Genomic DNA, 26,563 nt, shown 5'->3' with positions numbered 1-26,563 from the left:
TTTCTTTCTTTCTTTCTTTCTTTCTTTCTTTCTTTCTTTCTTTCTTTCTTTCTTTCTTTCTTTCTTTCTTTCTTTCTTTCTTTCTTTCTTTCTTTCTTTCTTTCTTTCTTTCTTTCTTTCTTCTTTCTTTCTTCTTTCTTTCTTTCTTTCTTTCTTCTTTCTTTCTTTCTTTCTTTCTTTTCTTTCTTTCTTTCTTTCTTTCTTTCTTTCTTTCTTTCTTTCTTTCTTTCTTTCTTTCTTTCTTTCTTTCTTTCTTTCTTTCTTTCTTTCTTTCTTTCTTTCTTTCTTTCTTTCTTTCTTTCTCTTTCCTTCTTTCCTTCTTTCCTTCTTTCCTTCTTTCCTTCTTTCCTTCTTTCCTTCTTTCTTTCCTTCTTTCTTTCCTTCTTTCTTTCCTTCTTTCCTTCCTTCTTTCCTTCCTTCTTTCCTTCCTTCTTTCCTTCCTTCTTTCCTTCTTTCCTTCTCTCTCTCTTTCTCTCTTTCTTCTTCCTATTTTTGCTGGTTTAAATAGGGCAGGAAATGGAAGAAAGCCCCTGTTCCAGTCCAGGGTTTTCATCACACACCAATCTTACCTTTTACTGCCCAGTGAGCCAATTTTTTATCTATTCTCTATTAATAACATCATCTACTGAGCAAAATGGTCACTTTTTTCCCAACACTGGAAAATGTATGGTTTCGTTTTCCTCATCTAGAATTTCCACATATGTGCCTTTTCCTGGGCTAGAGACCTCTCTGCCCAGCCTGCACTCAGTCGTTTTCCCTTTAGCTTCTGCATGTCATACATATAAAAGTATCTTTACTATTGAAGAAAATATGATCACCCCACTGAAGTGAACAATGTGAATTTTATATTTTCAGCCTTTCATTTTATTATCTATGGAGAAACCCAAGCTCCAGTGTTTGCATTAGGCTGATTATCCTTCCGGGGATATAAAAAATACCATCAATTTTTGTTTTACCCTCATTTCCCCACCACTTCTATGCAGGCAGTCTATAGACACTGTTACATGACTTCTTCCTCCTGCTGAAGACAAAAGTGAGGATTTTTTTGCAGCCACAAACTGTTCTAATTGCCACTGTTTGTCCCATGTCTTCCCTCAACCTACACTTACCCCTCTGGTTTCACGTGACGATTTGTTGCTAACGAGCATATTTTCCATTAGTGGAGAAGAAGGGGGTGGAGTACCAAACAACCTCCAGTGGCTGTATTCAAAGTGTAATGCTTCTTATCACAAATAATTTAAAAAATGCAAGAACCCCAATTTGCAGCTAGGAGGCCCACTTGAGGGATCAGTTAAAATTTACTCCTTTATACGCATGCCAACTCTGACTTCAAAAAGACTGTATTCCCAAGAATAAACAACCCAATATTTGTGTAATATAATTAAGTGAAGGCATCTTTAAATGTCATACCAGCTTGTGCCATGCTTTAAATTGTTATGCATCAACAGAATTTAACGAGATGGCCAAGGATCCTGCTTCCTGCTTGAATGCGATAAGCCACAAATACTGTATAGCTCTTTAATAGATTGCCAAAATAAAGCATTTTGTATGCAAATTATTCATGGAGTGGCAAAGCTAATATAGTGCCAAAATTACGCCCACTGGTCCTCTGCAATTAGTAGTTAAGTTGAAGTATCTTCAAACTGCAGAATTTCTTTCAGTGTCTCCCAATACTTGAAACATCTTTTCATTTGTGAAAATAGGAAATAGCAGCTTTTATTTTCCTTTTAAGGTTCAGGGTATGCACACACTACAGCAGAGATGTGGTGAGTGGGATCTAATCAGAATAATTGCACATAGGCTACCCAGGAAATAAATATAAAAGTCCAATGACTTGCAAGAAAGTTGAAGGAGAAAGGAAAAAAAAAAGTATTTCTCCTTCCCCAAATGAAGTGTGTGAATCCTGTGAAGTTGGGCTGAAAAAAGCTAACTGAAAAACACAGCACAACTGAAGAGGAAATAAAAGCATTTGGCTGATGGCTTAGAAGGGCTGGTGGTGCTCCCTGTGTACAGCACCTTCTCACCCTCCCCAGAAATCCCCCTGTCCAAGGAACACCCACATCCTCCTAACAACTCCAGGAGTAAAACTTCCTTAGGCTGCACCAGGCAGAGGAGCTGCCACTGTGAAAGGCCAACACCTGTAAATTGTTTAACTAGAGCTTTGCTGTCAAGAGATCACCTGAAATGTTCCTTTCCAACAGAGTTAGAGATAAGCCGTCCATTACCAGGAGTCTCTAGTTTCAAGTTAAGCACACAAATAACCAATGGACATGCCCCCGGGGAAACACTTGCAAAATTCTCAACTTTTTAAAAGTAATTATGTTCTCCCCTGAATACCAGAAACAGGATCCATTGCAAGAAAGGGAAAGGGAGAAAGACGGAGAGAAAAAGCGTTTCCCAGACTTCAGATTTCCAGTGGGAAACCGATTTCCCTTTTCTTCAGCCCTGTAAGATCGTCTCCCAGTGAACCTACAGCCAGTGAGGGAGCTGTGCAAAGGGGAAAAAGAAGTTGCTCCTTGATGGAAGTTTTTGGAGAAACTTTAAACAGCTGAATTAGGCGACTGCGAAGTGTTCAAGTAACTTTACCCTCTTTGGTGTGTCTTACCGTGGCGTGGAGATGAAGCATGGTGAAGGAGTGGAGAGGCAGATATGTCCTGTAGATCATGTCCCCATTCTGCAGAGTTAACACGAACCATATTTTTCATTTACAACCTAATCACCAGAAGAGTATAGTACATGTCAGGGGCCTGAGACAGTGATTTAAGGAGTCTGTGTCAAACTGCTTGGACCTAGATGGCCTTTCTAAGCTAACCTGGAGGATTTACTGCCAGCTAAACAACAAATGTAATTTTGGTCACGAACTGTGTTATGAAATGTTGTGGAAAACCATAAACAACGGTGTTCAGTCCAGTAAACTCCAAAAGTTGTCATCTACAGCTTTCTCTTAACCTGAGGGGCAGCGGGGGGACCCAACCCCAACAAACCCTTGACTCTTCCATTCTTTGATATCAAGGGAAGAAACGGATAGCAAGCCTTACAGCAGGAAACAGCAGTCCCTTGGAAAGATGAAGAAAAGCAGCTACCACTATTAATAACATAGATCTTGCATTTTGTCCTTTTTTCATAGTGTTGATGATTTAAATCTGTCTTTTCTTATAGTGGTTCAAAAGTCTACCCCACACAGGTGAGGGTTACAAGAGTGACTCTGCCGGGCAAGATCCAGTGGAAGGTGTGGGGAGCTGATGGCAGTTCTGGCACCGTGGGGAGGACTTACCACATGCTATTGGTCCAGGTCCTCCACTGACAACTTGTCATCGGTTTTGTTAGAAATAAATAAAATATGGCAACCAATGAAAATCAATCTTCTGATGCTCGGCTGCCTTAAATACCAGTAGAGCAAACAAACAGCCCTAAACAATACAGCAGAACCCATATATCAATTACCCTAAATGCTCAAGCATTTTTACTTCACAGCCTGCAACATCTGACTGTGGTACCCGCAGTCGCTGCGCGGAGATGATAATGGTGCTGCATTGTTCCTGGGCGCCTGGCGGCCAGATAAGGGCTGCCTGTGCTTAGATGATAATGAAAGTGGGCAGACTTAACATTGTGATTGGAAAATTTCTTGGGTCTCAGAAAAAGGTTCTATTAAGCCCACTGACCCCAATTGAATATTAATTAGCTAATTAACAGATTTATTGTTCCACGCCATTTCTGGAGAGGCAATTTTTTTTCAAGTGCTATTATTTTTTTTAAATTATTTTTTGCATTGTGTATAATTAAATCTTTGCAGCTGCCAGCATCTTCTGCATGATTTGGCAAAAAAAAGAAAGAAAAAGCACTTATAGCTTTCTCTTTTTTTCGCAGGCCCAAATGTTTCCAATCGCTCTAAGTGAGTGTTTGGGGGTGGGGGAGGAAAGGAGTGGGAAGGAAGCAGCCGATTTATGTTGCATTTTACAGATATATTTATTCTTAAAAGCTGAACTTAAAAATGTCCACACTTTTTTTTTTTTTTTATTTTCCTATTGTGATTCACTGGTCTATCTTTTAGCCTGAGGTGACTACACAGTGCACTATTATTTCCTGAGAAGACACTGAGGTCTGGCCCTGCCTCTCTTTGTACCTCTTTTTAAGCATTGTGCATCTTACCTGTTTGCTCCTGCTCTTTTCTGCCACACAACCACTCTCTGTCCAGCTGGGAGGGCAGGAGACTTGGATGAGCCAGTATCTGCCCTTCCTCCAGGAGGGTTCCTTACCTGGAACAACATGGTTCACTTGTTTTTTTCCAAAATGCTTTTGTGAATACTGAATTATTGGTAAAGAGAGGCAAGATGATACTTGCCCAGGTGGATGATTTCTGACCATTTCTAATAAATTTATTTGGCTCAGAGCACTCCAAGAGCTTCACACTTAAGTGAGCAAGGGCCTGCCACTGTCTGCTGCATGATGCTGTTACTGGGGCAAGGGGTTCATTGCAGATTCCTTACAAATAATTTACTGCATCAAATATTTTCCAAAAGAAGCAGACTGTCTCTTAAATAAACTGTGGTATTTTTGTGAGTGCTGTCCAAAGACTCTAACTAAGCACTCTTTAAAATTCCAGAATTATCATGGTATTCTTACGTTACAAGCTATAGTGCAAAATGTCAACAGTGAATATCATTATCCCATTAAAAGGAGAAAAGACAAAAGAATCTTGCATCAGAAAACCAAAACCATGAAATTTATATGGTTCAAGATAGCGTGCAGATCTCCTAAGTTCATACACCTGGGTTTAGGACTGCTTCTTGTGTCCAAATCCAGGATTTGTGGAATCTACTGTAGCAAGTGTGGAGAAAGCTGAGACCTGGTTCTGCTAGCAGTGGCATATATCTTTTTTCTCTGACCATTGTGTACACACTGAGACAGCTATATGTTAAAAGTATGGTTCAAAATTATAAAAAGAGACCTCCTGCAGGGGCCTGTGAAAAACTCTTCAATACCTGCAGAAGTGAAATCGCCTTTGTCTCATCCCCCATAGACAGAAGAGACTACAAGAGAGACAAGCTTGCACCTGCCACAGCTACAGGTGGGTCCAAGGCCAGTGAATGCTCACAGATATTTCCTCCTTGGTTTTCTCCTCATACTGATGATTTTCCTTTTTTTTTTTTTCTTTTCTTTTTCTTTTTTTAAATACAACAGCTATTGTTCAATGAAAGAATTAATTTGTACCTTATAAACAATTATTTCTATGCCTTGCAGCCATGTTTGGAAACCTGTGAAGCAGGTCTTCATTGACTCAAGAGATGTTGTGGATACACAGAAATGCTGTGCTGCCAAATTAAATGAGTGGAAATACATCCATCCAGTATCTCTTTCAACTGTTACAGGTGACACTGTTACAGATTATGGACTGTACCACACAGTGACATTAAAAAAATAGCTTGAAACCCCATTTCTGAGGCGTAGACACTTTCACTCAACATCTGGAACTAAGTTGTACAACCCAGAATAAGACAAGCCACCAGAGACATCTCTGGGCCCTGGCTAGATTTGAATCCAGCCAACAGTTCTACTAGTCATGGGCAGCAGAAATGTTGCTATCTGGATGCTTTTGCCCATCACAGAGATAGAACCAAACTCTAATACTCAAATACAGGGCACGTGTTCACAATGCTTTGCCCAGAACGTACCTCAGGTCCCATGTGATGTTCTTCACTAGGTTGGCCTAGATGAATAGAGACATTTTAATTAAACGTTGTCATAAACAACTTTTTGTTTAGATTTCTGTACCTTTTTTACAGCTACAGCCTACCCTAAAATGCGCTGGTCATGGAGATAGTGCTTAAAACACATGTTAATTTCCTCAAGAATATTAGCTAAATACTACTGTGGCTCCAACAGAGAACTGATAAATACACCAAGGAATGTGATTTCTATTTAAGTCTAAAAACACAAGGAATGTGGAAGGAGAAACACAAAGCTTGTACCAGGATTATAGAGATATGTGAATTGTGTCAGTAAACAGCCTGGACTAGTCTCATCAAAAGGTTGGTGGATATTATTTCATGTTGACTTTGACCTTCTACTCTAAGGTAATTACTAGGAACAATTTAAATAACTTTTTTTTTTTTTTTTTTTTTCCCAGAAAAAAAGGAAAGCATTTTCCATTGCTTAAAACTGGAAAACAAAATGTTTGATTGAGGTCATCTTGACATCCATTAGTGTGATAAATGAAGTGGAATTCAAGGCTACTCCATTATCAAGGTTCATTTTCGTTGTTCAGATCTGGTTCCCCCCCCTCCTTTCTTTTTTTTTTTTCTTTTTTTTAACCAACATGGCCTCAGACTCAAGGCTGATTACAATAATTACACTTTCTACCCATAATAGTACAAATGATTCAAAGAGTTATTCAGAATGTTTCAATGTCAGCACTTAGATAAATGCTCCTTCTTTCCTAGGGATTGCATTTTTTATGCAGAAGGTTAGTTAGCAGCAGCAATAACAGTATAGCTGTCAGAAAGCCCTGAATTTACGTGCCCAGTAACTACATTCACAATTGTTTGATACTCAGCGTGGCAACGAGACTGAATGGGATACCAGATAATTTATAACTGCTCCCCAATACAAGAAGAACAATTATATTGTGTGCAGTATAAAATGGCCATTATTTAGCCCAATTTTTAAAAATTATTTGAACAAAATGCCCATCTTTTGCAGGGCTATTTTCTTCTCGGGTCTAATTAGATACCCGAGGAATACAGGATATATAAATTTTAGCCACCAAATATATTTATGGAATTTTAATTCACTTCTTGTATACATCTGCCATAAACCTTGTAAGCCTTCTTTGGGAGGTTTTTAATCTTAAAATGGAAAAAAAAAAAAAGAAGAAGAAGTAAAAAAAAAAAAAAGTGAAAGAAAGCAATAGTCTTACAACGGTAGCTGGCGTTTTTCTGATGAGCAGAAAGACCCAGGCTGTAGGTCTCTCCTCCTGTACCATAAAAGCACTGCTGCATGTTTTATGAGAACAAATTTGTTTCTGCAGACTTGACAAACTGCATCTCCTCATAGGGAAGAGTGAGGCTGGCATAGGGCAGAGCTTCAGTGGGGGTCTGAGTGGACCAGGGTCCATGGGACCCTCCAGCTCTTGAGCTGAATCCTCCAACCCCTGCCTCGAGCCTCCCCTTGGCTTTCATAATGAGCAGATCAAATCACTGTGGAGGAAACCTTTTAATCAAAATCCTCCATGTAGCAATTTTAGCATCACACGGTAAACAAAATGAACCCTAAAACAGTTAATGACTTTACTCCCGCCTTCGGGGGTGGTGGAGGCAGCAAAGCTTCATGGCACACACCACACCTGGCGGTGGCTGTGAAAGCAAAACTTTGAACTTCTAGTTTGTAATGCAAAATTGATTTCCATTTACAAAGGGGGCACTTTTCCTCCTTTTCTTCTAAACTATTTAAGGATCAGCAAAGCATATAACTAGGCATAAATTGGAGATGCAGGTTTCACCAGTTTCTGCCTGATTTGCACCTAAACTAAAATTCAGGTAGAGAAGGGACAGACAGATGTCAAAAAATCTCAGACTTGCTAGTAGCTGAACCCAGTTTAAGACATTGCTGAAAGTTAAATTTTGCCCATTTCAAAAGGAAATTAACCATGCTATTACCAAGATGGGCTTTCAATCAAAGTCTAAAATTAGGCTTTCTTCTCTTGAATGAGACCTTAAAATATCTAACATGTATTAATCTAATCCAGAGTCTAAGAGTTGTATCTCCTATCACCATGTAGCCAAGCTGCAAAACATTGCCTTAACCCCTGCCTTGGGAAGGTCTTCCATGGGATTGTACCTGCAATCATCTAATTAAAGCAAGTCCATTCACATCTCTTCTAATGGAAAAAGAAATTATCTAGGGGAGACTGGGGAGGCTGCAGGTAGGGGAATAGGGGCTGCAGCAGTGTCCTGTCAGCATTGCAGAAGGGCTGTGCTGCAGCAGCTCCCACCTGCCCTTTCTTTCAGAGTCCAAGGGTATGGATGCAGGAGAGAGCAGGGATGAGCGGCTGCGCAGAGTGCAATTAATTTATATCTCCATTTAAATAAAACCCTCTCATAGTCATAGCTTGGGAGGAGACAGAGCCACTTGGCAAACAAAATTGTATTAAGTGCACTCCACTAGAAATGTTTATACTTTGTCCCTGAGAAATGTTTATGCTGGAGTACAGTATTTATCAATTTGAAAATGAATGACGAGGAGTACAGAGCTTTTCTTACTTCAGAAACATTGGTTAAGTGGTTTCATTTGCGACAGCTCCGAAGTCAGTGTAAGTTCTCTTCGTCTGGAAGACTCTGCGGTTACCCAAGCAATGCTGAGCATGTTGGTGGGGACCCTCCAGCAAACGTGTACAACGAAAATGAATGAAGGTTTGGGCAAATTTCTTCATTTCTGATTAAATTCCTTTCTTCTCACCCTCTTCTGGTGCTGACTTTGCTGCAGGAGCCTAAATTTAAACTCCAGATTCCCAAAGGTCAGTGCCTCCCCCCTCTTGCATCCTTCCCCTGCATTTCCAACACAACATGCCATCACACATGATCATCTGCCCACAGGGGTGCAGGAGCAGCCTACAACCATATCCAGCACGAGCGTTGCTGAAGCTTTTTCTTGCCAAGGGCAGCCAGTCTTCTGCTCCAAATAAATACTTTTCTTAATATGAGAAGAATCAAACCCACCTGTGTTTACCACGTCCGTCTTTTTCCCCTGCAGATGGGAGAAGTGTAAGCTAACAAGATCCTTCCATTTGATCCTTGCTGGGATTTAGGGCTGGGGATGCTCCTGAACCATTTTGTAGCCAACAAGAAAGTAGATCCCCACTCAGACAACCCCATAAGCTACTCAGCAGCAAGGTCACCTCCCTCCCTCCCACTGAGCAAACTGGTGTCTCCCTCCACATTTCTGGGGTCAGGGCTTGGTCAGCAGCCAACTGTGTCCATCACCAGTCTGGGTGCTGCTGCTGTGTTAGTCAGCATGTTTCTGGGTCAGCCTGCATGGTCCAATCATGGAGACCTTTCACTTGCTTTGGAGTTCACATTTCAGTCCGTGGAAGAGGAAGGCAGCAGCTGAACTGGAGTACATTTGCCAATGGTTCTTATTCTGGGTCAAATTAACAGAGCTGGGTCACTGGGAACATGGTTTTACTCGAATGTGAACCTCTCTATCCCTGACTGAAAACCCTGGATACCAAACTACTGAACTGGAGAACTTAAACTAAACTGCATTTATTTCACTGCAGCATCCTACATAGAAATAAAAAGGCCAAGTGTGGAGCTGAAAGATGTTGGTAGTACATTTCAAAGGGCCTCTTAATGCCTCCTTGTATGATGGGTGTGTGTCCTCTGCCTCCTCTGCTGTACACAAATAGGTGTGTGAGTGCTTGAGTTTGTGCTCCCATTTGCTAGTAACAAGCCTGTAGGCTTCCCAAGATGTCTGTTTTGGCAGTGTGCTCAAGGTATTCTGGAAGGCAATGGAGTGGTGCAGAAGATGCAGTTCTCCATGGACAAAATCCAAATTAAAAGTTATGTTCTGCAGAAGGGCAATGCAGAGCTTTGCTGTGTTGGGCAGCTTCTGGAGGCTTGAAACCAAGATTGTCCTCCTCCCTACACGAAAACCCGGCTGGCAGCTGCCAACAGGAGAGACCCAAACCATGAGCATTCCCAGCCCCTGTGGAGCAGATTACTCTGCTAAAGGTAAACCTGAGCAGGTGATGTGCAGTAATGGTCCTTTGTGTGCTAGTTGGTGCTACAGACCCCAGCTTCAGACCTGAAAAGCTGCTGCACATGAACCCCGGCTGCGCCTCCCTCCGTGCAGGCACTGGGGCAGCCCCACAGGCCTCTCCACTGCCAGGCTCCCCAAATGACCCGTGGGCAGCCGTAACCACCAATCATTCCACCAACACTTGAATTCCCACATCACACCCCAACAAAGCTGTGAAGGACCATGCCGCCAGCTTCCCTGTTGCCTTTGCTTGGTATAATGAGGATGGGGAAAAGATACATTGAAGGGGTAGAAACAGGTTTTTTTTAAAAAAGAAATAGGAGCAGGAGGGGAAGGAATATTGCTCACTCTAACTATCATCCGTAATACCATATTTGATCTTTATATGAGCCTCCCAGAGAGACAGAAGAGAGATGGTGCAGGTATGAATCCAGGAATAACAATGTGCACTTAATAGTTCTTATTGTATGATGGAATATGACGCTGACATTTTACCAATATATCTTCAAAGGGTGTTAATGAGGGAAAACCTGCCTGAAGCCAACAGCCCAGCATATGCCAAACAAGAGAAATGGTTGCTTCTGTGAGGAGAAAAGATCCAAAGGGGGGAAAGAAGAGGCATAGAACAAAACCCCTGGTGCAACCATGTGATGTCACAGTGCTCAGTGACGAGGAGCAAAGGAGGGGTGACCCTGTGCTGGTGGGAAGGCAATGAGGGGCATTCAGCTGCTCATGGAGGAAGAGGAGTTGGAGGAGGAAAAGGAGAAAAGCCACACCCTCTTATGGCAGGTTCAACACTGGGCATAGCATCAAACAGGCTCTTCATTATGTCCCTAATTTATCCATCCTGATATTTTTTCTCTTCTTAGAAACTTTGCTCTAGAATATACTTGACCTGGGTGCATGAATCAGCTCAAGAGCAGCAGCATTGTGATTCAAATAATAACAATTAAAAAAACCCATGCACGCAGAGGGCAAGAAGTGTGTTCAACCTCTGAGAAACCTGGAAAACTCTGCAACTCAGGTATTAGCATTAAGTGAGGTTTAAGGACTCCTCAACCTCTCTAGCACGTGTCAAGAGCAGAGGTAGTGTAAGATTGAAGGAGAGTAATTTGCAAAGGAGGGGTGCAATTTTTCAAATTCTGGGAAACTCATCACTTTGGTTTGGACAGGAACTTGCAGCAAAAATAGCCAGTGGTGACGGGCACATTTTAAAAGAGGCGGATACTCAAAAGGTGTCCTGTATTATACAGAAATATAAAACAAATTTAATGAAAAAACATTTTGCTTTCCCCATCATTCGTTTGGTCTTCTCCCACTAAATGAACTAGACAAACAAAAAGAAAAGTTATTTGAGAAAAGCTACATGCCTCAGCCCATTATTTACAAACAAAATCGCATCGATTCAGGTAATTGTAATTCCAGCAGCTTCAGCCTACAGTCTTATTCTCCACCTGTAGTTTGCACTGCATCACATTGCAATAATGCAAACACTGAGCAGCTGGGGGGACAGTAAACCAAGCTCCTGCTCAGAGTTTTTCAGGAGCTGGCACTAGCCTGAAGGGAAAGGCTGCACACTTCATTGAGAAGAGAGGGATTTTTGTAAAAAATAATTTTTTAGGCGTCGCATCAGATTTGAGATGGCTCAGTTGAATTAGTTTGAAGATGTTAAATAATTTACTCATTGTTTCATAATGAAAACAGGATGGGAAAAAATTATTTGTTTAGTAAAATGTGGGAAAAGACATCCAACAGCAGGGAAATAGGAAGCAGTGATGGCAGACTGAATGACCCCTGTCTGAGCTGCCCCAATTCCTGATGGCATAAGCCGACCTGTCCTTACAAAGTTTACAGCTGAGCAATAATGCACAAGCACTCATTTGTGGGACAAGTGTCCTGGCTGCTGCACATCCATGTCACCCTACTGAGATAAACGCATCTGTTGCCTTTGGGAGAATTGGAATTTTTTTCCTGATCTACTTTAGAAAAAATATACCTCATTGTTTAGAGTAGCATTCCTCACTGATGCTTAAAAGCACGTTTGTTAGCCTTGAACTACAGAAACAGTTGTCTCCTGCTAATGGCACATGCTCCCAGGGAGTTCTCTTGACCATTGCAAAGTTCAGAAGGTCATGTGCCTCTGGCAATTATTTCTGACTCTGACACACGGTGAACTATGGACCTGGCATAAAAACTCTTTCAGTGTATCAAGGAGGGGTTGACTGGCCATCTTCAGCATTTTCCAAAACAGCAAATCCCCCGTGCATCTCAGGGGACATCCTGGAGATGTCCCTGTTCCTTGCTGCTGTTTTTGACATGATCTAACCTAGCCTAGTCCAGCCTCAATATTTTATTTCAGGCTTCCTCTATCACAAGAGCAGGATGGTGAGTGCCCAAGGCCAGCAGTGTGCTCCTGAGGCCAGAGTGCATGGGGCTTGCCCTGACTGGTTCCCAACCACTTGGAAGCTGGCCTTCCATTGCCAATGGCAGGGCTAAACAAAGCCACCACCACCCATGAGAAAAGCAAACCCCAAAGACAGACCACGCTCCAAGGGACCAGCACAGCTCCCAAACACATGGGAGCAGGATTCACATCTCTGCAGCAAGCACAGCTTCGTGCCCACGGGGTCCCCAGGAAACACCAGTGGTGCTGCAACCTGTGCCAGTGGCTTGGCTGCAAGAGCAGAGACACACAGTCAAGAGAAATACAGAGTGCTGCCTGGCCTGTCCCTGAGCAGAGGAAACTTGTCCTTTATAAATGCCACCTGCTCCTGATCTTGGAAACTGCAGGTTCCTTCCCATTACCCAGAGCCAAGATTTATACTGCCCGAAGTGGGGGAGCGCTAGCATGCAGGCTTGAGCAACTGGATACCCATGGATTTATACTCCATTTGGGATGATAATGAGGTGGTTAATACAGAAATACCAGACAGTAATAAACCACTGACTTTTATAGATCTCGGTGTGGAACTGAATCATCATTTGGCAACCAGGAGATGGGTGATGTACAGCAGCCCATCCCGCCCGCTCCTCTCGCAGCTCCCCAGAACAGCAGCAGCACAAGGGACCCTGCAAGTGCCAAGGCTGATAAATCCCACCTGACTGCCAGAGGACAGTGTTCTCTGGACAGGGTTTGCTAATGGAATATGTATCAGCTCATCTCAATTAAAAGCATGTTCTTTTTACATAGACATCCTGTTTCCTCCATGCAAGTTGTGCTCATTTTTTAAATGCCTTAATTATATTGGAAAAGCACATGGGTAGCTGAAGGCAGATATTGCTGCTAACTTTAATAAAATAATTAGAAATAACTTGATTTCTGATGAGCAAGAAGTGTTAACTACTACTAAATGGTCTACTTTCAGGTCACATTAAGTCATCTAAGTGTGCCTTAATGATCTTATAAATTTGAAAAAACAAAATCATAGAATAAGTGTTGCAGATGCCTGAGAGTTAGTATGAGTTAAAAAAAAAAAAAAAAAAAAGCAACTGGACAAACTCATGGCAGAAGAGGTCCCTCAAGGACTACAACATGGCTCTCCCTTACAGCTGCCCCTGAAACAGACTGTCAGAGGCTGGGAAAGCATCAAGGGTGGATGCACAGCTCTGGGTGCTTGTCTAGCATTGTTGTGGGTCTGCTGTTGTTAGACGTGCCCTCAGCTGCTGCCACAGACCCACCACACTGCTCACGTCCCTTGCTCTGGGCTGGGGTGAGCCACAGCTCTGCCATAGGCTGGGAGAGCCAACAAACTTTATATAAATACCTTTCCAAGTGAACAGTGACTTTTGGGTATCCAGCTTTAAAAAAAGGCAGAAAACCTGATTGCTGTGGGCAGGCACTCTCAGCAGCTCCCAGCACCAGAGGGTGACTGTGAGCTGTTGCCAGCTGGGCTTCCCCAGCAGCAAGGCAATAAAACCACAAACAACTTCCCAAAGTATTCCTCTTTCCCTGTGTGTGTATTTTTCTGTGAGAGAGACTTAGGAGTTGAAGTGATATTTCATTAAGGTAGCCAGAGCTAATCTTTCCCATCCCTATTCTTCTCAGAGACAGAGAAGGCAGGCAGGGCTGAGGTGGCAAGGCTCCTGCTGTCCCCAGACCCCAAACCTGCTGGTTCTTTTGGGAAGAGGATTTATATGATAGAAGAAAAAAGATTAAATGTTAGAGAAAGTGGCACAGAAATGCTGAAATAGAAATGAAGAAGTGAAATAATCTACCCATACTTTATGCAGTGGCATAGATATAAAAAATGCTGTGGTTTTTTTTTATTATTATTATTGAGAATCCTTTTTCTTCCCAAGAAAATTGTTTATGCAGAATCTCCCGAGAAGCTTCATTTTTTATTTATATATCCATATATATGAGTAGTGGTAATTTGAAGTCCCCCAAACAATCACCTGTAAATACAGTTTTTCTAAGCAGCAATATATATCCACAAATCAGTCCCAGGACACTGAAACTATACATGAAAAGGTCTATTTATGTCACTTGACGCAGAGAAAAAAAATTTCTTGGTTTTGTATAAAATAAAATTTCTTATTAACCTGTATAGTTAATTGGATACTACTACTACTACTCCTACTACTACTCCTACTCCTCCTATTACTACTACTACTAGAGTCCTTCAAAAGACCTGGGATGACTAAAAAGTTGATCTACTGAGCTCCTGAGCAGTGTGATTTACCAGAGCAGCAATACCCATGCTTCTTCCTGCTCCACAGGTACAGATTTATCTGCTGCACAGGGCTGAGCATACCCTGGGTATGGGTTTTGGACTGCACACACAGACTGGGAGAGCTGCTGTGCCACTGGGAGTGGAGCAGCCACACTGCTGGGGACTTGCCCACAACAGAGAAGTCACCAGGAGTGACTCTGCAAAAAAACCCTGCAAAACCCAGGGCAGAGAGGATGTGAGGGGTGGCAGGCTCAGCAGGATGCTGAGGGGACAACATCCCAAATCTCCCTTCCCAGCAGCTGTGGCAGGTGGACAGCCTTGGAGCCCTCTCCTTTGTCAGCCCATCATCAGCCATGGGAGAAATGTATTGGTTTGAGCTATTGCTAATGGGAGTAACATCTGGGCTGACTTTACTTGCTGGCTGTAGCAGCCATCACCATATATATAAGTAGGTGTTGCCCATTACGCCTTGCAGCTGAATAAGCATTTGCCCAAGTTTCCTCCTTGGGACCATGATAAGGGATGGGATAGGCATCCATGGTCAGAGTTAACTTTGTCTAGATGGGCACCACCAGAGTTCTGTATGAGAGGAAAACAAAAGCAGTTCAAAGCATGATGTATTTGTACCTGCAGCTTGCTCATAACCTGTACCTTATCCATGGCCCCTATCTCCTGCTGTAAATGCAATATTTTGGGAGGTATGAGGGAGGCAGGTTTCAGGTGTGCTGCTCAGTCACATTACCAGCAATACAGGAGATGAGTTTCCAGGACCTTGAGACTCATCACTCGTAACAGCAGAGTCCAGATCATACACATTTGCATTTTTGGAAATATGCTTTTCCTCAGAGTGAGCTTTTGGAAAAAAGCTGCTCACAAAGCCAGCAAATGACATCAACTGAAAGTGCTATTCAGTAAGTGGGCACTTAAGTGGCAGAAGTACTTTACAGAGGACAAAATATCTGATTGCTGCAGCTTTACCCCCCATAAATTACATTCTTGGCTTCCCTCTCCTCTTACCCATCACTGAAGATGTGAAAGAAAACTACCAGTTTGTAGTGGGTTCAATGTATGAAGTTAAAATTATTGGGTAAATATATCCAGGACACTTTCTCAAACACTCAAGTGAGTTTAAACATGAAGTTGCAGAAGCCCTGCTTAGATGGCCTTTGTCTTCCTCTTCTGTCATTGATGAAGATTTGCCTGCATAGACTTCTGTGTTAGGTGGCACACTCTTACCCCGTCAAACCAAAAGGCAAAAACCACAAAATCCATTAATTCTGGATACCAGCAGATTCAGAAAAAGCACAGCCCCTTCCCAGGTGCTCAGAAATAGCTGTGTTTGCTGAAGAAATTATTTGCAGTAATAATAAAAAGCTGCTTTATCTCCACATATTGGACTCACCTCTCCTCGCACATCTGTGGGTATCAATCAAACCTTGCTCCGTGGAAATTACCAGAATTACCCAAAATTCACAAGTGTGCCAGGGCAAGGAAATATCACCTGCATGTGGGGTCTGAGGGGAAAAGTCTTGGACCTTAATGCAAGTGGAGTGAGAAGCCTCTGCTACAGCCCTGGGCTTTGTGTCAAGCAGCCATCACACCACAGGGATGCTCTCCTGGAGCAACACAGGAGCCACCCAGTGCCATGGTCTGTCTGTTGTGAGTTAACAGTGGAAAACTAAAGGAAGCATATGCTGGGAACATGAGGGGATGGGAGAGCAGGATGCTGGTGCTCAGGGCAGCTGGTGACCCAAAAATAATAGTAAAACTGACTTTGTAGCCAGTGTGCTGCTTCCTACAATTTCTCAAGCTGGGGGTACTGATCGTGGATCATCCCCATCATGAGTGCACCCCAGGTGGTACCTCCACTGCCAGGATGGAGCTGCAGGGCAGGGCAACATGTCCCAGGAGCCCTATCCTCCACTGTGGGTCTGTGTGGAGACAGGTTGTGCTCTCTGTATGGTATCTCCTCAAAACTCCACAGGGAAAGTCTGCTTGAGCTTGTGGCTTAATTCTGCAATCCCTGTCCCATGCTGCTGGCTAAAATCAGTGTGGGGCTGATGAGTTCTGATCTTGGGGAAATTACACCCACAAAGGGGCTCTCCCCATCATATTGCAGGGGACAGCTAATGCCATCAGGGTTGAAAGGCTTAAATAATTTGAAGTTTCTTAATCTTGCAATAATCCTTTTCCGCAATGCAACTTCGAAGAGGCTTTGATTACGGGATATCTAATTAACTGATGTTTAAAAGAGGGTTTTTTTTGGTAATTTTTGAAGCCTTTTTAATGCTCAAGCTGTCCTCACGCTGCCGGAGCTCTGTGGCACAGCTGGGCATCGCAGCAGCCTGGCGAGTGCAGAGCTCCCAGCCATTAATTGCCCAGTGGCTCAATGTCCTCTGGCTCGTTTCCCCCTTCCATTTCCAGACATTGATGAATTTTAAGCTAAAAGGCCAGCTGAATTTATTGTCTTCCATTAGTCTAATACAATACAATTTATTTTTAAACAGCTTCTCTCATGCAAAAGGATCCCAAAACTACTCACAGCAGCTGACAGGCTCTGCATGCAAATCTGGGCAGTTTATATCCTCCTGCATGGCCCAGGTTGTCCTGCTGGCTGGACCACACCCAGGCAAATTTAATTACCCACAAAACGGCATCACTGCACTTTCTCTTGGAAAACATGCAATCAAAACAAGGTAAATATAGGCAACCCCAGATACAGGCAGAGCCAGGGAAGGGACTGATGTGGATCAAAATACAAAATGAAGGTTGAGCAAATCACACCACAAATAAAGACGTTCAAGTACTTGGGAAGAGAGGAAGAAATGCAAGGAGTAAGTAAGATGGTGAGTGGAAACTGGCAGCACAGAAAGCAGGAGCTACTACAGAACAGCAGGAAGCTGACCCAGGACTCAGAAGATCAGAACAATACAGTGACTTGATGGGACATGAGCTAGTTTGCATTAGTTCAGGATCTGTCCTGGTGAATTTCCACAAACAAACAACAAGCAATTCCCTCAAAAGCAGTTCCAAAATTTGTTGGCCAAACCTGTCCCCAGAGTTGTGGTAAGGAGAAGCTTATTTAAGTGATGGGGGGAAATCCCAGCACAAGACCACGGCTGAGTGTGTGGCTCTGCCCTGCAGCCCGTGCCCCTAGCAGGAGGGGGCAGTTTTGTGGGAGCCCTGTGACTAAAGAGGGGTGGCACTCCCTCCCACAGGGCTGCAGAGCGCAAGGCAGGCAAGGAGGGCTCACCACAGCTCATGGGAACCACAGGGAGGTTTGACACCATGGTGAGCGTGGCCAGGAGGGTCCAGCACTATTTTCCACTGGCTACATTTTGAAGTGAAAAAAATGATAGATGGCCTGACAATTCAGGGAAGGAGAACTATAAACCAGAAAAGATTTGTCTTTTGACCAAGGCAATTTGCCTTAACTGGTGATTTGGCATTTCTTTCCTCAGAAATCATTTCAGCTCTTAGCAAGAAGTCAGAATTAGATGCCACCTGCACATACCACATGCCCATCATCTCTCTCACCATGAGGCTCACCCTGTTCCACTGCAGACATGTCCTGCATTTTCTTCAGCTCAAACAAAAGCCCAGAAAAGCCCAAAATGTCCCACTCCCATACCTGTTTTCACCAGTTTCCCCCAGCATCACTCCCCAGGTCAGGTCATCCATCTCCTGCAGAAGCTGTAGCCACAAACATCTTGCTGCAAACAACCTGCAGCTGTTCCAGCCTAAGTGCTGGGGACAATTAAAGAGACAGGATAATGGCCTATGGGAAACAGCATGTCAGAAACCTTCCTTTCCCCCCACCAGTGAGGAAGGCTTCCATTTAACTTCCCTAGACTGCCTGCCTCACTACAAATAAATTAATAAATAGGGCTCAAGGATCATCAGGGTGAGCTGTGCTGCTGGTGTTCATAAAACCTTGTTAACAAGACCCACCGGGGACTGGGAGCATGTGGGCTGTCATGCCAATAGAGCTGGTCACCTGCTGGCAGTGAAAACCAAAGTGATGGTCAGGCAGTGGCCCGTGGTGAGTCGCACTGCAGAGCACTGCTCATGACCAGGCTGGCCAGGAGACTGTCCCCACCCCATCTGATCTGTGCCATAGCTACCACCAGAGCATGCCCCAGCAAGAGCTGAGCACGTAGCCACACACATGGGGTAGGTTCTCCACCTTCACCAGTGTTTCAGTGAGGCTCACAGAGGGGTAGTCAGGGTTTTGAATCAAGCTCAAGGTAGGTGTTTATTAGTTTTTCAGGATTTCATAATGAATAATTCTAGCCAGCAATGTAATAATCATGGCGCTTCAGCTGTTTCTATAAAGGACAGTGACTCTGCAAGAAGAGAACTTATTAGAAAACTCACTCTTTATTTAAAAGGCAGAATAAAGTTATTTGGGAAGAAATTAAATCATGGGAGTAAGGGGCCATGAAAGAATAAAAATGTGGAGTTAAGCAGTACGTGGCTCAGAGCTTGGCTTTTCCAGCTGCTGGTTAAACTCACGGAAGCAGGGTCTCCAGAAAGCAAGGGTAGTGACGCAGGCAAGTGGCATCACTGACCAGCAGCATAAAGCATCTGTAAAACAAAAAAAATCCCATCATTTGTGCACAAGGACCTGCTGTAGTAACAATACAGCAACCAGGGAGCCTGTATGACCCAGCAGGTCATGATACAGTGGCATTATACAGCCACAAGACAAAATAAAGCTGTACCCAGGGTGTGTGCCCTTCCTCTTTTTGGGCTGTGTCCAGCCACCAGCCCTGGCTGAGCAGGAGCTGACCCTTCCCCCTCCCCAGCATGCTGGTGCCACCAGCTTCACACTATAGCCCCTCCCAAAACTGGGGCCACCTTCAAATCTGGCTGTGGATTTGGGAGCACCACTTGGTGGTACATGCTCATGGATTTAATGTTTTTTTTTTTTTTATGGAAAATGACTCCCTAGGTGTTATTTCAAGTCAGACAACCCAAAAATCAAAGCAACCCACATGATTAATAGCATAAAAGTTGTCTTCAATGCCTTGATTCTTTTTTTTTCCCATAAAGAAGCACACAACTCGTGCCATGTGAGAAATAAATTTTTCCTTCTGATTTTCTCCTTGTCTGTAGAACATTTATAAAGTGGAAAAGCCAGCGGCAAAGTATGTCAGAATTGTCTTTTAAGGGGTTAACATTTGTAAGATGAATGCTGTGAGAACTTTTTTAATTAAAAATATATATTTCTGGAGCAAAAAACACAAGCAATAAAGAGTGTTTGCCTGTTGGGAGCCTTGTTTTGTAACACAGTATGAATAACCAACTGACAATCCATTTTTTTGTTTTCTCTTCATATGGGCAATGGCCACGAGCCAGCCAACTTTATTGTCCTTGAAATGTCATGATTTTGAGTATGCACAGAATTCTTAACTGCCCAAATTGCTGCATAACATCCCTTTTTATTATATGGCAACAATGTGATCCTGGGCTCAAAGACTTACTAGTAAAGAAGATTATGTGTTTTCCTTTTTCTGTTTTGTTAAAGTGCCAAGTCTTGCATTTTTGGCATCTTCTAAAGAGTAAAATGTCTTCTGAAATATTCTCTCCGAGCGCAGAAGTTACCTCAGAGGAGCTCAGCAATGCAGGGCTTTTCAGTGCTTTCTCATTTGCTTAGAAGTTCAGACGCATTTCTTTTCCTCAAAAGCTTCCAATTTTTGCTTCTTTGTGTGTGCTGACAGCAAAAAAAAAAAAAAATGTCCTTCATAAATTTGTGTTGCTTTACTTTACTGATAATTTATTTCTCCCTGTTTTGGTTTAGGTTTTTTTTTTTTCCCCTTCCCAAGTGTTGAACATTTCCACTAGTGAGCATGAGCAGGGGGGCAGTGGGCTGGTGGCAGGCAGGCTGGCACTCCCACCTCTCCCTGCCTGCACCTGGGGATGCATCTCCACATCCACCATCACAACAGCCCTGTCCTGCAAAATGCTCGAGCCCCATAGCCTGTGCTGGGGGTGCACAGTCCCTCCAGCCTGCCCCACTGGTGTCCCCACTGCCTGGCTGCATGGGTTGCACAGGCACATCAGAAGAACTAGCATGGTTTTGGCCAAATTTAGCCCCAGCACAAGTGCAAAACCCTCTGTTGGTGAGAGTTAGTCCTGTTGAGTGCAGGCTCCTGCAGTTTTGGTCCCCAGGGAGCTGGGACATGGCACAGTCAGAGAATGTGTCATTGTGTGCCACCCCAGCCGTGGGCTTCAGCACAGCAAGAACTGGTGTGACTTTTCGGAGCTGCCTTTGCCACTTGTCTTCTCCTGTGGCTTGTGCTTCACAGGCATGGAGTCTTTTAAATATGTTTTTTACCAGCTGACATTTAAGTACGAATAAACAACTATTAGGCCTGCACTAAATATTCATGTTTTACAACATTGCCATTACACTAAGCAATTCTTTATGAGGCTGCTGCTCCCCACTGGCGTGCGGGGACGCAGCGCGGCGTGGCGGGCAGAAGCCCCCGGGCTTGCTGGTGCGGCCACGGCTCAGCAGTGACTTTGACATTTCCTTTTTGCCAAAGGCTGGGATTTCCCAGAGCCTCCTCTGGGGTGCAGAGGCAAGACAACCAGCTCTGGAGGATGTTGTGTCCTGAACCCTTGTGTTCCCACTGGGACTTCTTGGACACCTTTCCTCCTCCTGTGCATCAGGCAGAAGAGAGGGCATCACCTCAGTTGCTCAAGGCTCCTGGCACTGCACCATGTGTGCTACTGAGACAAGGTGCTTCACTGCATCTCTGGACTGTGTTTGGCAAGAATTTAGGAGAGAATAGCTACCAAAAAAAAATTCTGACAAAGATTTACTTTTTTTAGCAAACCAAACCAAAAACAAACAAAAGTTCCCCCTTCTGCATTAATTAACTTTCAATATTGTAGTGGCACTGTTAGAGTGAGAACCTGCGCATTGATCATTAAAGGGGTTACTTATGTTAAATAATAGATTATTGAAAAGCCATTCTTAAAGACTGTTGGTAACTGTGGCATGGTCTCTGTGACTGGCATGATTTGCACATGTGCCCGGATGCACTGGGATGCTGCAGCACAACTGTACATGTCCTCTGCCCCAGCAGCCTGCTGTGGACAAGGTCAGTCCTCTGCTACGCTGGGATAGACACTTATGGCAAAGTGCACAGGGAAACCTTCCGAGGGGTGTAGAAAGCCAGATGAGCTGCAGAGGGTGAGGCAGACCTGAGGGAACTGGTGCTTTCCTTGCCACTACAAGCAGGCACCTGCTGCCAGGCTGCATGCGAATCCACAGGATAAGCCCTGGAGTGAAAGGCTACCTTTGAACAACAAGGTTTTAGTTAAATAAACCCACAGTTTTCTATTGTTTCTACAGGGATGTCAAGATCTTTAAGTAAATACTTGATTTTATTTAATAATAATAAAGCTATTCCCAAGGTAATTTTCTTAGTAACATTGCCCATAAATGCTCAGGTTGCATTAGGAACATTTTTTTCCAGCAGTATTACCAATGAGGGCTAAAAGCAGCAGCAAGCTCCATCTGCTGCTGCTTTCCCAGCACTGGCCTCCTGAGCCTACACGGGGAGGACTGGTCTGCCTGATTGGTCTTGCTTTGGCAGAGCTTAGTGATAAGGTGTGAGCTAGGTGTATTTTGCAGTGGCAAGAAACAAAAGGAGCAGCCCAACAACTTGTTGCTTGTGGACTGAGCCGGGCAGTCACAGCAGGGCTGGCTGCAAAGCTTTGGCAGCACCTCTCCAGTGCCTGGGGGCTCCACCCACTCCTCCTGCCCCCCTGGCCAAGCAGAAAGGGTCACACTGGGTCCAGCAGGGCTTGTGGAGAAACTCTGATGTGGCCAGGGAGCCATTCCAATGGGCCACGAGTTTCCACAAGCCCAACCATTCAAGTCTCCCAAGGATAAACTTGAGCCCAGGTCACAGACTTGGGTTGTGGTGTCTCCCTTTGCCAGAGCACCTTCATTTTACAGCACAGCCAAAGCCGCTCACCCAGCTGAGCCACCACCAAGATCCCTCTGCCATCTGGAGGGGAAAAATTGCCCATGGCTTAGAGAGGATGTCTGTGTGTGTACCTGGGTCTGGTGCATGATCCCTTTCCAACATCCAACCTGTTTGCCTGCTTGCAACATTTGTCCTTGCACGTTGAGCTAACGGTGCTCCAGGCAGTGGTGGGAACAGATCCAGCACCGGTGCAGGATTTCCTGGCTTTGGGGCTCAGTTGCTCACACAGAGGCCCTGGGAGAGTGAATTTTCACACCTGAGGTGGAGGGAGGGTTGGCTGTCAGGTGGGATGATGGACAAGAAATGGCAAATCTTGCACCAGCAATTTAAATAATCCCTGGCAGACTGCCCCCTCTGACCAAAGCCTTGTCCAGTGAGGTGTTGCTTGGAGGGCCAGGAGAGCACACGCCAGCCTCAAAGCTGCAGGGCTGTAGTGAGTGCAATATACTTATATTAATATTATTTATATTTACACTGATACTAATGTTTATACTACTTCTGTGATGTCTCAGAGTGCTTTTGTGGCAAAACTGATCTCTGATTTGGGTACTTGCCCTCCAATTGTTCTCAATAATCTACCAATATTTTGTACTTCCATCCACAGCTGTTCCCCTGCTTCTATGCACCTCCAGCTCCTGCTGCTTCTCAAGCACCAACCTCTGCTCCCAGCCACTGTTCCTCCTCCCTCAGCCTTGCTTTCTCTCAGACCTTCACTAGAAACCTTCTTCAGCATCACAAAGCAGCTGCCCTGCCAGGTGTCTCAGCCTGGCCAGAATCATCCTTGGCATCCTTCAGAGTTTTGCTATTAAAACCAGAGTGAGGCAGACAGACAGACGGAGTCATTTGGTTCGTGTAAGCTGAGATACCTAGACGAAACAGTGCAAACTGAGGCTGGCCCTGAAGCCTGTGCCCAACTCACACACCACCTGCCCAGCAATTTTGATGCAAGGCACAGGGTCCCCCCTCCAGGATGGCGAAAAGACCTCAGTGAGTCCTGGAATGGGAGCACCCCCTAAAAGCCTGAGAAACCTGTTGGTGTTGCAGACGTCTGCCACTGTGCCCTTATGTCTGCTGATTTTCATACTAAACACATTTACTGTATATGTTTGCCACCAGGGAAAACTACTGTCTACGACTCAGCTGTATTACTGGAAGAGCAGCAGCGGTATTTGTACTGTTCTGAATATTGCATTTCCAGGACCTGCTCTATGGCTTTCAAGATCCTCCTTCCAATTCCCCACATCCCTCCTGGCCAATTAGCAAACATGCCTGGTTGGGGTGGTGGCCCCCTCCTCCGGATGGCAACGCCACACCGAGACTTTGTGCAAAGCTGTGCGAGCCATCCCTTCTTGGCATCGGGAAGCACGGCTCACAAGCCAATGACAGAGGGATGGAATGCAAATATAGCATTTCTTGTAAAGTAAATTAAGCTAACAATGAGGTAACAAACCACTGTTAATATTAGATTAACTTGTTTGGCAAGATATGAAATCGGGTGAGCTGAATTGTCGATAGCAGAGTGCTCAATAGTGCTAATGCTGCTCAGGGAAGTAGAACATCCCTCTGAAAGACAGAAGCATGCACCAAAAAAAAAAAAAAAAAAAAAAAAAAAAGAAGACTGGAGGAAGAGCCAGAATCTGTGCAGCAATTACACCAGCATTAAAGATGAATGGAGAAGCAGTCTGAGATCTTGATCGCCTTTAAATACTGGCTTGTTTTTAATCTCAAAATCAGACTGTGTTGTGATCAGCCATTAGTCCTGACTAAAAAAAGATACAGAAAATATCCTAGATCTTAATGTTTGTAGTATGAACTCCAAATACCACTTTGATCTAAGATAAGGAGGCAAACAGCAGACAATTCAGAAGCTACAGCCAGTTGTGTGTGCTTGGCAGCTGGCAGTGGCTGGGATGACTTTGGGGGTGGTGGAGACTTGGGCAGAGGGGTCACTGGCCCCTGTGTCCTCAATGCAGGAACGAAGGCACAAGTTTAAATGTCACACTGTATGCCAGTGGTCACTAAACTGATTAAGCAGTGCTTATCTTTAGCAGTAAAAAGGCTATCTGCTAATACTAAATTATTAGAGTCTAAAATGCCATTTACTCTGCTCTGATTCCTTGAATGAATATTTATGCCAAGTGATGACTATAACACCATCAAAAGGTTTCCATGCTCTGCTCTGTAGAGTGGAAGTGATTATTCAACAGCAGGTCTGCACTCCAGCACTTGTTTCTATTAAGCAAATTTGCAGCATTCAGGCAAAAATTCATGACTGCATTGTCCTCCTGGGATTTTTATTTTTAAAGAGATCACACTTCCAGTGCTCTCCAGGACAGGGGCTGTGACAGGTGGGCCTTGTCCACAGACAAGAAAAAGAAGATACAGAGTCTGCACAGTTTCTCCCTTGTTTATTTGGGTTTTTTTAAAAAAATATATGATAGTTGGTCATATGTTACACCCCATTCGACAGCAAGAAGCTGTGCCTCTCCCACCCACCAGCCAAGGCTTTTGCATGAAACATCATTAAGTTCCTCGTTAGGTGTAAGGTATCAGCTCTGCAGCCATGGTGACAAATAAAAAATTAAGCCCCCGCCTGCCTTTCACAGCAAGGAGAAGTGCCAGGAGGCAATGAGATGCCCAAAGTGCCATCACATGTGAGTTACATTCAAGGTGTAACTAACCACCCTGCTGGACCTCACATTTAGTGTGTAGGGTGAGAAGGGAAAGGGAAGTCATTCCTTTGTGGTGCTGGTCAGGCTCAATCTGCCTCTGTGCTGCAGCTGGGGCATGCAGGGCTCAGTTCCTGCCTTGTCCTGGAGGTGGAGGTGCTCTTTATGGGGGTTGTCCGTCCTCCTATACCACCCTGATATTTGTCCCTCCCCAGAAGGAGACCCATGTTGTTCTGGTAACACTCCCTGTGACCCCTGGACCTCTGTGTGCTCCTGCTCTCACATGAGCTACCAAGCTTCCCCTATACCAGCACCAGGTAGATGGCAGATACTGAGACTAGACTTTACCATAGCTGTTTCAATTTACTGGGTTTTGTCCCATTTAGGAGTCCACCACCCTTTTTTTTTCTTCTTTAAGTTTCTGGGCAGTCTTCTGCTTCATCGTTCTGCTGGTGTTTGCTGACTCAGCCTGTTGCATTGCCACACTTCCAAAACACCCCACCAAACCACTCCTATCCCCAGATGCATCCAGACATGCCCACCTCCCCTGCAGAGCCAATGTGGAGACTCACATACGCAGCAAGACATGGCTCACACCAACAAGGTCCATTTTTAGTCATCCAATGGTAGATGGGGATTTCCCACACAAGCAGCCCTCTCCTTCAGCAAGCTCCTGCCTCTGGGGTGACATTTCTGTGGCTTTCCCAGCATGTATGAGATGTAGCAGCTCTGGAGACATTACTCAAACAGCTCTGAAAAGTTACTTTTTTCCTCCCTTTCCTCTGAAGAAAGGAGACCACCTAAGCCAAGAAAATTGCTTTTTAGAAGGTTTAAGCACCATTCACCAAAGGAGTTTTTTTGGTTTTTAAACTGGCACCAAAACTCTCTTTAAGAACCTGAACTAAATCTGAATAACTCCTCCCAGCTTTTTTGCTGAGGGGTCTTGGTTTGCTTTGCTTATCCTGCTCCCTTCCTCACCATGGGACAGCACCTTCAGGCTGCCAGTGTGTGTTCAATTACAGCAAACCCCAGTGGCAGGCAGGTACCTATCACTCTGGAGCACGGGCAGAAGGAGCAGCAGGCTGGCAGCACAAGGAGTCAAAACTTTTGGGCAACAAGCTGCTCCTTCAGTAGCAGCAGTGTGGCTGCCTGCAATAGCCTCTACAAAAAGAGCATCAACTCTACAGTTTTGCAAAAGACAACCTCTCACCCCAACTGGCACTTGGATGCCATAGGTAGCTATAGGTGGCTTTTTAATTGCTCTTCCATTTCTACAGGAGTAAAAGGGGATGGGCTCACACATTTTATAATAAGTCTCCCAACCCAAAATATCTGTTTATGAAGAAAAATCAATCAGGCCACATGCCTGAGGTAGCTTCAGATGACAGGTAATATTCTGAAGCATCCAAATGGCTTCTTCTTAGCCATTATTCAATATAGGTGTACATAAAAGAATTTC

The 26,563-nt window shown here is 44.2% G+C and overlaps 1 long non-coding RNA gene across 1 annotated transcript; it reads left to right on the top strand.

Moving 5' to 3' along the window:
• Nucleotides 1-733: 733 nt before the first annotated feature.
• LOC127385281 (uncharacterized) lies at nt 734-8,454 on the top strand. The gene is made up of 4 exons (XR_007889635.1): nt 734-5,068; nt 5,242-5,369; nt 5,784-6,029; nt 6,128-8,454. It is a non-coding gene; the product is annotated as an uncharacterized LOC127385281 (long non-coding RNA).
• Nucleotides 8,455-26,563: the final 18,109 nt, after the last annotated feature.

The sequence above is a fragment of the Apus apus genome, chromosome 5, assembly GCF_020740795.1.
Source record: "Apus apus isolate bApuApu2 chromosome 5, bApuApu2.pri.cur, whole genome shotgun sequence".
Classification (NCBI taxonomy): domain Eukaryota; kingdom Metazoa; phylum Chordata; class Aves; order Apodiformes; family Apodidae; genus Apus; species Apus apus.
Note: the sequence above shows the minus strand (reverse complement) of the source record. Positions and strands in the feature narration are given on the sequence as shown.